Genomic DNA, 16,659 nt, shown 5'->3' on the forward strand with positions numbered 1-16,659 from the left:
AACTGCCTATGGTGGGGAGCCCACACCCTCACCCTGATTGCATGAACACTTGGTACATTTGATACTACAACCTCAGTACACCCCCCCTTGAACTTACGGATTGTTAGTGCTCAATAGAGCATTTGGACGGCAACATGTTCTGCTGTTGTCCTTTTGGAATTTTCCTTATGCTTCCCAAGTTAATGAGACTGATATTCTTTTCCCTTCCTTTTGATGTGTGTTTGCAGAGCGATGGAACTGTGCGGACATTGTGGTGGACAGGATGTGACGAATTGAACTGTTGTGTTGCTGGGTGGGACTCTTTGGGTGGGTGGTGGGGGCGTGGGAGTGGGAAACGGTCTTGCAATGTCTACTGTTAAGTTTTGCACCTGGAACGTGCGAGGCATGCACACCCCCTCACGCAGATATCAGGTATACTCATATCTCAAGCGTCACCGGGTGCAAGTAGCGCTCTTACAGGAAACACACCTGACACTGCAAGAGGCACTCACGCTGAGACGTAGATGGAGGGGACAACTGTATGCCACGGGCTTCTCTGCCTACGCGCGCGGATCCCTGATATGGATACGCCCAGGGGTCCCCTTCGCACTCACTCACAGCGCACTAGATACAGAGGGCAGATATGTAATCTTGCAGGGCAAACTAGATGGACAACAGATAGTCATGGCCTCTGTGTATGCCCCCAACACAGACCTAGGTAGTTTTCTACCACGTCTATCAACAGCACTAGCGCCGTGGCCAGGTGTCCCACTCTTACTTGGAGGTGACTACAACTGTGTGACGGATGTCCGACTGGACCGCTCACTCCCCCGCCGGTAAATGCTCCGATAATCGGAGCATCACGATTGTTCATGGACTGGGCGGCACAGTGGGACCTCCACGATGTCTGGGGTAGTCGCAATCCTACTGCGATGGTTTACTCGTATTATTCAGGTGCACACGCGCTCCATGTCAGACTTGATAGGTTCATGTTAACTGGCGACCTACTACCCCATGTCACGGACTCTTGCTACCTGGGTCGCACTCACTCGGACCACAACCCGCACACCATTGACTTTACCTGGGAACGCCCACATCCACCGATTCCCACATGGCGCCTCCAGCCTGACACCTTACTGGACGCCCCATTTTGGGAGACACTTTCAACTCATATTCTTCAATACTTTGAGGATAATACTGATACTGCATCCACACCGTAGGTTGAGTGGGACGCTTTTAAAGTGGTCAGACGGGGTTGTTGTCTGGGCACGCAGGCGGGAATGAGGCGACAGGTGGACAGGGATTTGACGGGGGTGGAGACTGCCCTGCTAGAGGCGGAGCAGGAGGCAGCGGAGGGCGATGATACGCGATTAGTGACAACCCGCGGACACCACGCACACCTTTTAGATAGGTTGAAGAGCCTGAATTACGCCGCACACTCAGCGCGCACACACCATGTTGGAGATAAACCAGGCAAGCTCCTGTCTTGGCTGATAAGGCGGGACACCCAGACTCTGCCGGTAATGTCGATCCGTACTACTCAAGGTACTGTGGTATACACACAGAGGGCCATACATGAAGCTTTTACGAGTCATTATACGGCACTGTACCTCTCCCGATTGCGGAGGATGATATCACCGGGCGCCTAGGTGGGGGGGCCTGCGTGGCAGAGTGGCTGCTGACACTGGAGGCACCCTCACTAGCATCATCACCCCCCACAATTGCCGGTAGCACAGGTGCGTGCAGTGCGGTGACGGCGGTGGTCAAATGCTCCAGCACCCGGGTAATATCCTCGCAGCACTGGACCAGTTGGTGCTGCTGGGTCAACGAGCGCCGCGCAAGCAGGGTGGTGGCATTTGCCGAGACATAATTGGAGCGGCTATAGGTGGACAGCCGGCTCAGCAACTGGTGGTGGCGCCTGCTTGCAACACTGCGGTGCTTCACCAGCGCTGCAGTGTTGTCTTCCATAGCCGCCGTCATGCGGTCCATGGCCGCCGTCATGCGGTCCATCCTCTCCCCGACTCCAGCCACATTGCGGCCTATCTTATGAAGCTGGAGCTGGATTGCTCCTTGCTGCTGGGACTGCCGCTGGTGTATGCGGAGCATGCGCCGCTCCACGCTCATGCAGGCATGGAGATGCCCATTGCCCCGCCTGCTGTTGGGCCGCTGTGTAGCGGATGTGGCTGGCCCAGATCTTATTGGACGTGCTGCAGGTGTTGTGGCAGCTGGTGTTGCAGGTGCGGCAGCCACTGGAGGCACATTGGTGGGGTGCCTGGCTCTGGCAGACGGTGGGCCTGCAGGTGTTGAAGCAGCAGAGGCGGGGGGCCTGGCCTTGGCAGACGGTGGGCCTGCAGGTGTTGAAGCAGCAGAGGCGGGGGGCCTGGCCTTGGCAGACGGTGGGCCTGCAGGTGTTGAAGCAGCAGAGGCGGGGGGCCTGGCCTTGGCAGACGGTGGGCCTGCAGGTGTTGAAGCAGCAGAGGCGGGGGGCCTGGCCTTGGCAGACGGTGGGCCTGCAGGTGTTGAAGCAGCAGAGGCGGGGGCCTGGCCTTGGCAGACGGTGGGCCTGCAGGTGTTGTAGCAGCAGAGGCGGGGGGCCTGGCTGCTGGTGTTGTCGCTGCTGCAGGGGCTGGTGGCTGTGTATCAGGTAGGGATTCCTCCTCCTGGGCCTCCTCATCGATCAGCAGCCTCTCACTGTCACTGCTGTCACCCGCACCTGTGAGGGTAAGTGGATACTCATTAGGTGCATGTGACTGTCAGACGTGCAGATGTTACATGCATGCTGGGTGTCATTCCCTGGGTGGCTGTGTATTTGCGCACTTTGGAACCTTTCTGGGCGCATTGTGGTACTACTACATTGTGGACATACTACGTCTCCCACAATGCTTCAGGGCATTTCCTGATGCACAACATAGGCATGACTAAGGGCCAATGAGTGAGCCTATTTGGTCAGGGGCGGTCATAGGGGACAGGGTCGCAGTCGCATGCCACTTACCTTGGGTGTCTTGGGTGGGGCGGGAGGAGTCCAGAGGGGTCACGCCAACACACGCCTCCCTCTCCAAGGTGTCCTCTACCTGGTCCTCCAGGGGGGTGTTGGGTGGGACAGTCGGTCCACCACCTCCGGTGCCTGATGCCTCACCAAGGCGCTCCGCCACCCTCTCCTTGGCACGCCCCCGGAGGTCGTACCACCGCTTTTTAAGCTCCTCCAGAGACCTGTCCGCAACGCCCACAGAGTTCACACTGGAGGCAATCCCCACCCATATCCTCCTCTTCTCCTGCTCTGGGACCCTCCGGGAGTTGGCACCAAACAGCTGGTCGTGGTTGGCCACCACCCCTTCGATGAGGTTCTCCAGCTCCTGTTCGGAGAATTTCAGTTTGCGCTTGCGGCCAGCACTGTTGCTGGGGCCTGGCTGGGGTTCGTCCGACATGTCGGTCGCTATTTCGGCGGGGTTGTGAGTCGCTAACGGCGGTTTAGCGGCATCTTTCGGTCTTCAACACTCGACTGATAGCGTCACTGTGTTGTTTGGGGGTGGGATTTGGCTGCTTCCTGGTTGTGATGTCATCACGGTGCTCGTAATGCGTCTTCCCGTTTTCCAGATCCCGCGAGATTGCGACTCGCATTCCCGATCGCACGGGATTGCGAGTCGCTATCCCGTGCGATCGGGATTGCGAGTCGCTATCCCGTGCGATCGGGATTGCGAGTCGCTATCCCGATCGCAGGTAGCCGGAAATAGCGATTTTTCTGCGTTTTTTGTCGGTCGCTAACGGCTTTAGCGCCCGCGTGCGAGTCGCTATTTTTTTTCCGAAAAGTACATGAATGCCGTTTTGCGTTTCCTCAATAGCGAGTCGCTATTAATCGCTATTAGGGACACGCAAAACGGCCCGTACATGAATCAGGCTGTAAGTGTTTTCTGTGAATACCAAAATGAGTAAGTGCCTTCTGTGAATACGAAAATGGTAGTAAGTTTAGGATTTTGTCTTAAGTTAGTTCTGTGAATCGGGCCCAAAGTCCTCCCAATTGTCTCCCCAGTCTATGCCCCGCAATAGCCGGGTGGTCCTAATGATAGTGGCTAATGGCTCCAGCACCAAGGCGAACAGTAGCGGTGAGAGCGGGCAGCCTTGACTCGTACCCCTTGCTAGCGGTATTTCTCTTGAGATGTGGCCGTTCGCCGTCACTCGCGCCACAGGGTTTTTATACAATAGCTTAATCCATGCTATGAATTTTGGGCCGAAACCCATATGTTCTAGGACCGCGAAGAGGTAGCGCCATTCTACCAAATCAAACGCCATTTTGGCGTCAAGCGAGAGGATTGCTGCTGGTTCTGTCAATAACGGGGCTCGCGCCTTCACACCATGTAATCGTCTGAGATTCATCGCCGTACTCCTGTGCGGCATAAATCCCGACTGATCTGGATGTATTAGGTGTGCTAGATGAGGCAATAATCTGTTGGCCAGTAGTTTCGCCAAGATTTTGCTTTCAGCGTTGAGGAGGGATATTGGACAGTATGAGCCGCATTCTTCAGGTGGTTTGCCGGGTTTCGGGATCGCTACTATGGTAGCCACACGTTGGTCAGGCGGTAATTGTCCCTGTTCCAGACTTTCCGTAAACATGTTGAGTAGGGGTTTACTAAGCGTCTCTGACATGGTTGTGTACCACTCAATCCGTATCCCGTTGGGGCCCAGCGCTTTCCCCGAGTGTAATGCTGCGATAGCCGTCTGTAACTCCTCAGCAGTTAGGTCTGTTTCCAGCTCTTCCACATTGTCTTGTGACAGGGTGCGGGTGGGTACTCCCACGAGAGCTGTCTCTGCCATCTCCTGTGTAATATCTAATTCAGGGGAATACACTGTTCGGAAATGGTCTGCCAATAGTTCAACTATCAGTGATGGACGGGTTTGTAGTACACCTGCAGTGTCCTTCAACTGTAGTATATTCCTCTGTCCTCCCTGTTTCTTCTCTAGCCAGGCTAGGAGCTTACTAGCTTTATCCCCGACATCGTATATCCTGTGCGCTGTGGCCGCTATATTCTCTACTACTCTATGGCGTATAAGATCGGTATGACGCTGCTGACACAGCCGGAGCGTGTGCAGCGTGCCCCTCGACGGATCAGCCATATGTTCTTCGTTAGCCCTAGCGAGTTTGTCTTCTAAATCTATTAGTTCCTGTTTCTGGGTGCGCTTGTACCTTGTTATGGTGGATATAGCCTGCCCTCGAAGAACCGTTTTGTAGGCTTCCCACAGGACAGAGGGGGACGATACCGAGCCTTCGTTTTCTGCGAGGTAGCACCTCGTCGCTTTATTCAGTGTTTTAGCCACTTGTGGCACCTTAAGGTACCCCGGGTATATCGGGTAGATGCGCTTTCGGGTCCGCTCAGGGTTGGAGAGAACCAGCGTCAATGGGGAATGATCCGAGATACCCCTTGGCTTAATTTGTACGTCATCGATAGTGAGGAGTCCGTTGCCCAGTGTTAGGAAGTAGTCGATCCGTGATAGACTGTCATGGACCGCCGAGTGGTATGTGTATTGTTGGTCATCCGGGTGTAACCGCCTCCAGATGTCTACTAAACCCTGTGCTTCTAGAAAGCCATTCAGCCGGGAAGGCCCGGAAGTCTGCGTTCGTGCCGGGAATCTGTCTTGTGTGTTGTGCGCCACCGCGTTAAAGTCCCCTCCTAAGATGAGATCTCCCTCCGGGAGTTCCAGCAGGAATTTCCCCAGTTCCGGGAGAGCGACTGCGTGCAGTGCCGGCGGAATATACACCGAGACCACATTCAGTGGCCTCCCTTCCCACTGTCCATGTGTCACTGCAAAGCGTCCCTGTGTGTCTATTTTCGTGGACTGGACTATGTATCTAGAAGATCGGTGCAGTAGGATCCCCGTACCACGGGACCCCCTAGTGAATTCTGAATGAACAATCATATGGTAACCTTTCCTGTCTAGGGCATGTGTTGCTGTGCTCGTCAAGTGCGTTTCCTGTAATAGGACCAGGGCCGGATTTAATCTTCTTATACTTTGCAGTACTAAGCCTCGTTTGACCTTGTCCCCCAGTCCCCTCACATTCCAAGACATGAGTTGCAGCGGTGTCACTGGCCCCAGTCTAGATTCCCCCCTCCCCGTGTCAGCTCGTGTGGTGTGTGCCATAGCTTCTGTGGTTGAAAGTACCTGCTTGCCATACTAACTGAGTTCGAGTTAATTGCCGGGTTCTCGCTATACTTCGTGTACGTGCCTCGCATTTCCAATCTTGACCAGTGAAACAATCTAGAATTTGCAAAACTTCCCAACCCCCAACTCCCCCCTCCCTGCCCCCCTGCTAAACGGACTTAGAACTGCCCGCGCCCCCAACTCAGCAGATTGCCTGACCCAAACCCAAAACACAGTACTTGCTCGCTGGGGTGAAGGACTCTCCGGAGTCAGCGACCCCCCTTCTTGTCCACGGAGGACCTCCGCCCAGTGTCCTTGGCGGCTCGCCCGGTCAGCGTTGTATTTGGCCTATAAAGGTAACATCGGGAAGTCATTGTTCTTCGTTATCTTCAGTCTCCGGTGTTTCGCATAGAGGTGAGTGCAGTTCCATTTCTCCCCCGGATGCCTGGGAGCCCGGACGAAATCCGTTAGCGCGGTGCTTGTTTGTCCTGTTGGAACGGCGAGGTTGGCCCGTTGGTCTCCAGCCTTCCAGCCAATCCTGTGCAGCCTCCGGTGTGTCAAAAAAACACGTTTTATTGTCCGCCACTATCCTTAGCTTGGCTGGGAAGAGCATTGAATAAGGAATCTCTCTTGCCCTAAGTTCTTTTTTCACTTCGAAGAATGTCCTCCTACGTGCGACCTCCGCCGTATAATCTGGAAAGAACGCCAATGTAGAGTTTTGGATTTTAATGGGGGGCGAGTTTCTTGCTGCTTGTAGGATCGCATCCCTGTCTCTGAAATTGAAGAGCCGAGCGATGATCGGCCTTGGGGTAGCGCCCGATTTCGGGCGTCCCCCCGGGACTCGATGTGCCCTTTCCACTGAGGAAAAATCGGAGAGACCCTTAGGCTTAAGTTCTTGTTTGATCAGCTCTTCTACATACAGGTCCATCACTCTTGTGTCTTCCGATTCTGGAACCCCTATTATGCGGATGTTATTCCGTCTTGAGCGCCCTTCCTGATCATCCAGCTTTTCACGCAGGTCCTTATTTTCCTTCGATATCCGTTCCATACTTATTTGCAATTCTGATACATCCTCCACCAAGGATTTGGTCACTATCTCCATTGTGTTCACTTTTTCCGACATTTTGTGGAAGTCCGCTCTTATTAGTGTTATTTCCGCTGAGATCGACCCCACTGTCGCCTGCACTTGCGTCAGGGCACGCATCACATCATCCAGAGTCGCTTTCTTACCTCCCGCCGATTCCGCGGCTTTGCTCGCCTGCATTTTAGCGTCTGTTGGGGAGGAGGTTGTTTTATCATATGCGTACTTTTCAAGACGTGACTGTGAGGTCCCTCCCTTCGGACCTTTACCGGTCATTTTGGTGTTCACTTCAGTAGCGTCCCGTAGCAGGATATCCGCTGTGGATAGTGTCTTTAGCGGAGCTGAGTCTGTTGGAGAGTATCCCCGGTGGGGGCTTGCAGCTTCTCTCGTAACTTTCGGATTTTTTGTTTTTATTATTTTTTTTTTTCTTCTTTTTTTTTTTTTGTTTGGGCCGAGCAATTACAATGTCCACCAGTTGACGGAATTTCCCCTTCTTTCTATCAGGCAACTGGCGGGGGCGACCAGCACTGCTCGCCGCGCTCAGGATGCAGACCGTTGGCGGTCTGCGTGGTAGTGTCTATGTCGCCCGGTGATCCGCCGAGTACACTCACTTTGTGTTTCTCCTGCCGGCGCAGGTTGTCTGTGGCAATGGTGTCTGGGGTGGTTCGACCCCGCGGATATCGTCCTCGCCGTGCCCCCCGTATGCAATTGGTAGCAGGCGCCGTCTGCGGTAGCCTCAGCTCTCAGGCCGCTCTCACTTCGGCCGCAGTAGGGAGGCGCCAACGTGTCCGCTGCTATGAATGTTTATGCGGCGGCTCCCAACCGCCGCACTCGGGGGCACCTCCGTCCGCGATGTACACCGCACTGTAGTAGGGCAGGAGAGCGGGGCTGAGTGCGCCTACAACCCAGTACGGATGTCCGAGGCACCGCTGCTCACGATGGGATGTGGGGCCCTGAAAGACTGGGTCCGTGTCCGGGATTCAGCGTCTCTTCAGAGGCGTCTGTGTTGGAGTTGTGCGCCGGTGCGCTACTTCCTGCAGCTGCGCCGCCGCCCGATGGGTGCCCCGGGGTCAGTATTCCTCCTTACCGAGTATGCCGTGGTCAGTTTATTTCACCCTCCGACCCCTGTGTCTCAAACAGGGTCTTGTGCAGACTGGTGTGGCTCTCCCGCAGTCCTGTGCCGCAGGCACCGCGGTGCCCGGACTCCAAGATGGCGGCTCCGGTCCTGGATTCGGCAGTTCGGTCCGCCTCCGTTGGATGGCCAAGCTCATTCCTGTGACTCGCCGGGCAATATTCAGCGAAGCTTGTAATCTAGACCACGGGTACCTTAATTCCGGTGTAGGCGCTATCTCGTGGGTTCTTCCGTCACACAGAGCTCATCCACGGGCGGGCATTTCCGGTGCTTCTGCGCCCAGCCTGCAGCGCTTCCTGTCGGATCTCTGCGCCATATATCAGAATATCACAAAGTCAAGCGTATACCCGAGGCTTAAGGGTTGCTCTACGCCCAATGCTCTTCAAATACAATAAATCCTTTATGGCCCGTTGGAACGCAATTCTGAATAAATGTTCGCTCGATTTGATTCTGCTCATAATAGAAGAGATATCGTCACTATTAAGCGAATTACTGTTTGACATCAATAAATTAAAAAACGAAATAAGTAACCGGATGGAGAATGAGAACTGGAATCAAGTACTTGAGAAGATAAATAAAAATCTTGATACGCATGCAAAGGAAGTACACGAAAGGAAGATACGTAAGTTCCGTAGGGACACGATCGATTACAAATTGGACGAGGTTTACACCTGGGCCGAAAAATATGCACAAAAGAGGGTCTTCAAAAAACCAGATGCAACATCGTCTGAAGAGAGTATAGTACAAGATGAGGACTTAACAATGCAGAGGCCTCCTGCCACCTTGACACATCTCACAGCACCAAATTTGGAAACTACAGCTACCACATCAACAAGTAGTGGACCTTTTTTAGGGGAGGGCCCCATGACCAAAATTCCACCAGACAAAACGTCAACATCACAAGACGAAACACAAGGCGCGGAAAAACCAAAGGCGCACAAAGAGCAAGGAAGGCCACAGCGAACTGTGAAGAAGTGAATTCCCTGGTAATCAACATCTCATCAAGACAGTTAACCATGGAAGAGATTAAGGTACTCAACAAAGGAACCTCTTTTGTTCCATCCTACACGTCCAATGCACTAGAGACGGAGGTAGCCCTTTTTAAATTCATGCGTAAACTAAGATTAAGGTGGTTCTTCACAATCAACCCCAGTCAACAAGAACTTACGATGGAACAGAAAAAATTCAGACCAAAAAGTAGATTTTTATCACCAATCTCCCATAAGACCCTTGACACTTTTGAGTCTTTGGTCAAAAAGGATTTGGAAACAATCAAATATGGCTCAATACAACATCAAAATTTGAGTCCCAAGGAACGACGCATTCTCAACAAGTTGAGACAAGATTCTTCAGTAACATTTCATCCAGCAGATAAAGGAGGAGCTCTAGTGGTGCTCGACACCGACTTTTATAACAAGAGTGTAATGGAACATATTCAAGATAGAGACACCTACCTTCCCTTGGAACAAGATCCAACAAATGAATTGCTGAGAACACTGGATGAGTTCCTGTCTAAAGCTTTAGAATCTGGTATCATAGATGAGAACACTAAGAAATTTCTTTTCAATTCTGCACCCAAGATTCCGACCTTATACATGCTACCGAAGGTGCACAAGCACAAAACCAAACCACCTTTTCGACCTATAGTAGCAGGGTGTGGCTCTATCCACGAGTCTCTAGGATATTACCTTGACTTTTATCTACAACCGTTGGTCCAATCCTGGAAGACATATGTTAAAGACACCACCGATTGTTTACTGAAACTGGAATCACTAAAACATCTCTTTGTGAATGACATCTGGCTCTGTACAATTGATGTAGTCGCACTATACACCTCTATAGCACACAAAGAAGGACTGGAGGCAATAGAATGGCGATTGTTACATTCAGAAATTGATCATGACAAAGCAGTTTTTCTTCTAGAACTACTACATTTTGCACTCTATAACAACTACTTTGTGTGGAAGGACAACTTTTTCATACAGCGTACAGGGACAGCGATTGGTTTTCCCGGGCACCGTCATACGCTAATACCTACATGGCTCATTTCGAGGACCAACACATACTTTCTAATTTGATGTGGAAAAGACATGCAGCTGTTTTCTTGAGGTACATTGATGACATTCTAGTCATCTGGACAGGCACCAGAGACGAACTGGAAGAGAGTATTTGCAAATTGAATGAATTGAACCCTCGCATCCAGTTCACACATAGTATTGAAAAACAGAAGATTCATTTTTTAGATATTGAAATAAGTAAAACATCAACTGGGTTATCTACGTCGGTATATAGGAAGCCAACAGACGTTAATAACGCGTTGCTATTCACGAGCGCACACCCGTACAGCTTGAAAAAACATCTCCCGATTTCGCAGATGATGCGAATTAAGAGGATAACATCAGATGATGCACGAAGTAAGGAAGAGATTACTAAACAGATGCAACAATACAAAGAGCGAGGCTACCCAGATCAAATACTCAGTGAAGCTGCTCAGATCACGTCAAGAAAAACTCGCGATGAACTTTTAACACCCAAAGAGAAAGTACCTATGCAACGTGAGGTATTTGTTCTCAAGAACTCTACGCAAGCTACACAGATCAAGACAATAATCAGGAATCGCTGGGAACTTATCGAAAATGAGCCTGATTTTACAACAGTATTTCAAGGTAGTCCCCTTTTCGCACATACCAGAACCAAGAATCTAAGGGAATTCTTGAAACCTCAAAAACTAACTGCCAGACAAAGAGAGAGGGGCATGATGAAATGCTATAACTGCGGACAATGTGGTAACGTTATCACAGGTGATCAATTTACTCACCCGCAATCAGGTGTGAACATCAAACTAAGACACAATGCAGATTGCAATACGGAAGGAGTTGTATACGCGATCAAGTGTCCCTGTGGACTAGTTTACGTGGGACGTACAAGTCGAAAAATAAAGACTCGAATAGTAGAGCACAAAAGCCGAATTAGGAATCGCACTACAACCTCCCCATTGGCCAGACACTGGGTAGAAGCTAATCACACAATTCCCCAACTCAGGTACACAGTCTTAGAACGCATAGAACGCTCCCCAGGATTGGATTTGCATACACTTCTAGCTAGAAGGGAAACACATTGGATAAAATTCTTAGGAACTATTAATCCAAATGGTTTAAATGATCATTATGAACTTTTGTGCTTTCTCTAAATTTCATATGACGACATATTTCAGATTGTAAGGGGGAACACTGAGTCTTGGCACTCACTTACTCTTTTCTTTTCTTATCCTTTTTTCAGCCTTCTTATTAATCATCAAATTGTGTTATGTAATAGTTTTTTTCTCTTTTTCACCTCAGACATTCTTTTATTCAGCGTAGGAACATAGTAAGAATCTATGACAGTATGGCATAGGTTGCCTCTGAGTTTATTTCAACACACATCTGTGCATAATTTTATATATGAGTATTTCACTACAACTCTTATGATTTAACTTGGGATAGTGTATTTATTAATTAGCGATTCTTTAAGTAATCTTTGAACAGGTTCTCTTTTCTTCCATAAGATAGACGCACGCATTGTTTACAGCGCTAAGGCTGCAGGGCGCTTTACAACCGCCATGACTAGAGAGGATAATCAAAGTTGCGTGACTACAGTCCCATCTTTGTGTCGACTAAGACAGTAACCATCGGGCGAGTTCCGCACCACGTGATCGGTAGGGCGGACTCGCACCGGTAGACTCATTCAGGACGCCGTTGCAGGAGGCGGCAGGTCAGTTCACGAACAAAATATTAATAGTTACTTTTGGTAAGGGCGGCAGTCTCACAGCCTTAAACTCACTACGAGTTTTTCTTAACAGACAGAATGTTGCTGGGCGACCACCTTTGAGCAGCGTGTGAACCCGTTTTGAAATTGGCGGTAAGACATGTTTTGAAGATAGACTCGTGCTGGTATTTATAACATGTTGCACTGTAATTGTAAAAGGCTCTCACTTACTTGTTGTTTAGGTTTTGGCAAAGAAAGGGCTATTTACGTTGGAAAAGCTATTGGATAAACGAGAGGCTGTTCATACGAGTGTATGTATTCTTCTACATTGAAGTTGTGTTTTTCTACTTAAGGGCAGACAACTGTATACTGGAATTCACTTGGTGAAATTGTCACCAGCATGTTTTTTGACGTCACGGTTTATAGCCTGTTTCTCACCTCTGAGAGCGCAGCATGTTTGATTCTCATTACTCTTCATTAACGAGTCGGTTCGCATTTTCTGTATCTCACACCTTTTGATTGTTTTGTTAGACACGGGTGTTAATCTTTGGTGGCGTGTACTTTGACTCTTTTCCCTCAGTGTTTACTCCAGAACGTTCTTTTGTGATGAATACTTGTACATATGGAAAAACTCAATATAGTTTGGTATGTTGTTGTCTTTTAGATCCTGTCGAATCTGCACTTTGAGAGACCAATCACTCAAGGAAGATTGAACTTTTGACTGTATATAATTAATCCCCTGAAGAAGGGTTCTTTACGTAACCCAAAATGCATTGGGATGTTGGTTATTGTTTTTGAATACCAAGTATTGATAAACCGTTAACACCATTTCAAAGGATTTGAAAATATGCTTTGTTAATATTTTCATGTGCCTAGTGTTTGACATTGATTATGAATGCCTTTTGAAACATGTGTATATATATTTTTGATGATCACTGTTTATGAGTAAATATGCTATCTTTTGATAATTAAATGAAAATACTGAAGTTTGAGTACATGTGTTAAAATTTCATTAAATTTACAGAGGCTTAATGCCCAGCAGCTGTGCTTCTAGCAGCCCAGGGTTGCCCTGGGCTAGTATTTGAAGGATCTCTGCGCCAGGCAGCTCCCCGGCTCCAGTTCTCCCTTGCGGCCTGAACGGGCTGCACGTCTAACTTCACCTCCCTCCGTCGGATCTTCGTTCTGCTTGCCACCGTTTGTGCCGCCCGGTCCTGAGCTTCGGTACCTTCCCGCAGGAAAATTTCTATCGCCGGATCAGTAGTCGGATCTTCAAGGAGGCCGCTTCAACCACGGAGCTCGTCCACTATGCTGCCGCCATCTCCGGCTGCTAGCCACGCCCCAGCTGGACAATTTTTGACGCATGCGACGCTTCTTCACACACTGACGCGAGCCTGGGGTGCACTGACGGAGGAGCCTCCGACACATCTCCTAATTCCATACCTACACGTGATGGGGAACGGCTCTCACATGATACATTGGCTCGCCCAAGCACTACATACGCACACACAGTTCTCGTCACAGCGACTACGAGAAAGATGGACTGTTGACAGAGGCCAGGACTGGACAGACAAGGAATGGGCACAGATACTAGCCGGGACGTTGCACATACCACGCAACACCCGATTTAAAGTTATACAATATTACATTGTGCACCGTGCCTATCTATCCCCGGACAAGATCAATAGATACTTTGGTTTAGCAACATCAGCGTGCCCCAGATGCGGATTAGTGGATGCACCACTCTTACATACACTATGGGTATGCCCCTCTCTACACTTCTACTGGGCTACGGTGTCGGATACCTTGGCGAAGGCAACGGGAGGCAGCCTACCGCTCACATGGGAGGCCTGCCTACTGGGGTTGTTCAGAAGGACGAAACAGACAAAGGTCCGCGAGCGGTTCTGGGATTTGGGGCTGATCACTGCAAAGCGACTCATCACCAAGCACTGGAAGAATAACATACCCCCCCAACCGCTCCAATGGCGTCATTCGTTTGACAATTGGGCCAGGGCGGAAAGCACAGCGCTCCATCGGGAAGAGACAGCGGGGCTCCGCATGTATCCCATAGCTCTTGACTGGGATAGTACCCTGACGGCCTACCATCAGGTGGGCCTACAGAGCGGCATTGTTTAGGCGTTGGTGCCTCCACCCCCTTGTGCTCCCTTTCCATCCCACTGAACCTCCTCTCCCCCCCACCCTCCCCTGCTGCGTATTTGGTGGGTCTTGTGACTGGATCCTCATTGTTGATATGACAATATACATCCCTGTCCCCACCCGCCTGACCCGAGCACGTCAAACACACACACACTCTTACCGTGACGCGTCATTCAGTCTCTAGTTTCCTCACCTTTTCAGATTGTTCTTGTTATTTGTTGATTTTCGTCTGAAAAGCTTTGGATATGTATCACATTGCCACTAGACACTGCTCATTTTGAGATACTGCCAAGGCATAGTTTATGCTTTCAACCGAACAAGTTTCTGATGAGATATTGGAGACTGACATTTGCTTTTTCGCCAACCATGCAAATCAATGTTTTCTTCCCTTTTTTTTTCTCTTTTGTTGTTATGCCAGTAGCTATGATGTTGACATACCATGTTGCCTCGCTTGCTTTACAGGAGCTCTTCCAGACTGGAGCTCTTTATGTATATGGGCATCCGTAAGAGCCTCGGCCTTGTCTAATGTACTGCGGCATAATTATAAATTTTTCACATATGTGTATGGTTGTGCTATGATAAAAAAATAAGAAACAGAAAATGCAATAAACATATTCAAACAAAAAAAAATCAGTGCAGCATAATCTCATTAGCATAAAACCACCTGAACACCACCACCTCAGCATCAGCACAGCCCCATCTCAGCATCAGCACAGCACTACCTCCTCATAAGCTTAGCACTATCTCGGCATCAGCACAGCACTACCTCCTCAGTGCACCACAAATTCTGCACCAGCGAAGCACCACATCAACATCATCACAGCAAAATCTCACCATTAGCACAGCACAATCCCTGCATCAGTGCACCACTACCAGTGCAGCACCACTTCAGCAGCAACTCACGACCCATGCAGCATCACTTCAGCTTCAGTGCAGAACCAACTCAGCATAACTCGGCACCTCCTCAGCACCAGCGTAGCACCACCCCCTCAGCATAACTCAACACCACTCATCATCACTCAACACCACCACAGCATCACTCAGGAGTACCTCAATATCACTCAGCACCACCTCAATATCACTCAGACACACCTCCTCTTCAGTGCACCACCAACTCAGCATTAGCACAGCACCACCTCTGAATTTGCATTGCACCATATCCACATCAGTGCACCACCACTTCAGCACAACACCACATCAGCATCACTTAACATCAACTGAGCACCAGCTCAGCACTGCCCAAGCACCAGTGTAGCAGCACCACCTCAGCATGACTCAGCACCACCTCAGCACCAGCGCAGCATCACCTCAGCATTAGCACAGCACTATCTCCACATCAGTGCATCACCACCAGCTCAAAACCAAAGCAGCCCCACCTTAGCAGCAACTCAGCGCCAATGCAGTTCAACTTCAACATCAGCACAGCACCACCTGAGAACCAGCTTAGCACCACCTCAGACCCAACGCAGCACCACCTCAGCCTCACTCAGCACCACCTCAGCCTCACTCAGCACCACCTCAGCCCTAATCAGCACTCCCTCAGCATCATTCAGCACCACCTCATCATCACCTCAGCATCCGCTCCTCATCAGTTAACCACCAACTCAGCACCCCCTCAGTGTACCCACAGAATCTGGCATCTGTTGATTCTCTCCTAGTGTCCATCCGCTGCTCATGTTGTAATTCGGGTAGTGTTTTGCAATTTCCAACCTCCTATTGTTTATGTCCCTGCATAACAAAAAAAAAGATATAACAAATAAGAATTACAACAGGCAGGAGGAGATTGCAAGTCAGCCAGTGGATGCAGAGAAACTGCCTGAAACTGAATGGTGACAAAAGTGAGGTCATGCTACTAGGAACAAATAGTGAAGTCTGGTCTCCGGAATGGTGGCCAGCTAGTCTTGGCAACTGCTCATCCCCAGTCAACAAAATGAAAAATCGGGGTATGATACTTGACAATAGGCTAACGTTTGACGCCCAGACTAACAAACTAATATCCACCATGTGGTATATCAGACGAGATCAGGTGCTTTCAGGGTGGTATGGCCGTACCATGTGGTATATCCTGAAAATGATTAGGAAGCTCCTGCCATTCATTCCCTTTGACTCCCGTAAAACGGTAGTCACGACGCCGGCCCTGTCAAGGTTAGACTATGGGAATGTCCTGTACGCCGGGATGCAAGGTCAGCACTTAGCTAAACTGCAACGCCTGCAAAATGCAGCAGCAAGGCTGGTACTGGAAATTCCCAGGTCTGAACCTATTGCACATCATCTAGGTGTCCTACATTGGCTCCCTATGGTAAAAAGAATCAAATTTAAATCTGTTTGTCGAGCATACAAAGCCCTTCATGGTTCTGGCTCTCAGTTCTTAAGAACGCACCTCAAACTTTACGAGCCACCCAGGAAGCTGCGATCCAGCCAGGCAAAATTGATTCAG

Source organism: Lissotriton helveticus, chromosome 2_1, assembly GCF_964261635.1.
Source record: "Lissotriton helveticus chromosome 2_1, aLisHel1.1, whole genome shotgun sequence".
Taxonomy (NCBI): domain Eukaryota; kingdom Metazoa; phylum Chordata; class Amphibia; order Caudata; family Salamandridae; genus Lissotriton; species Lissotriton helveticus.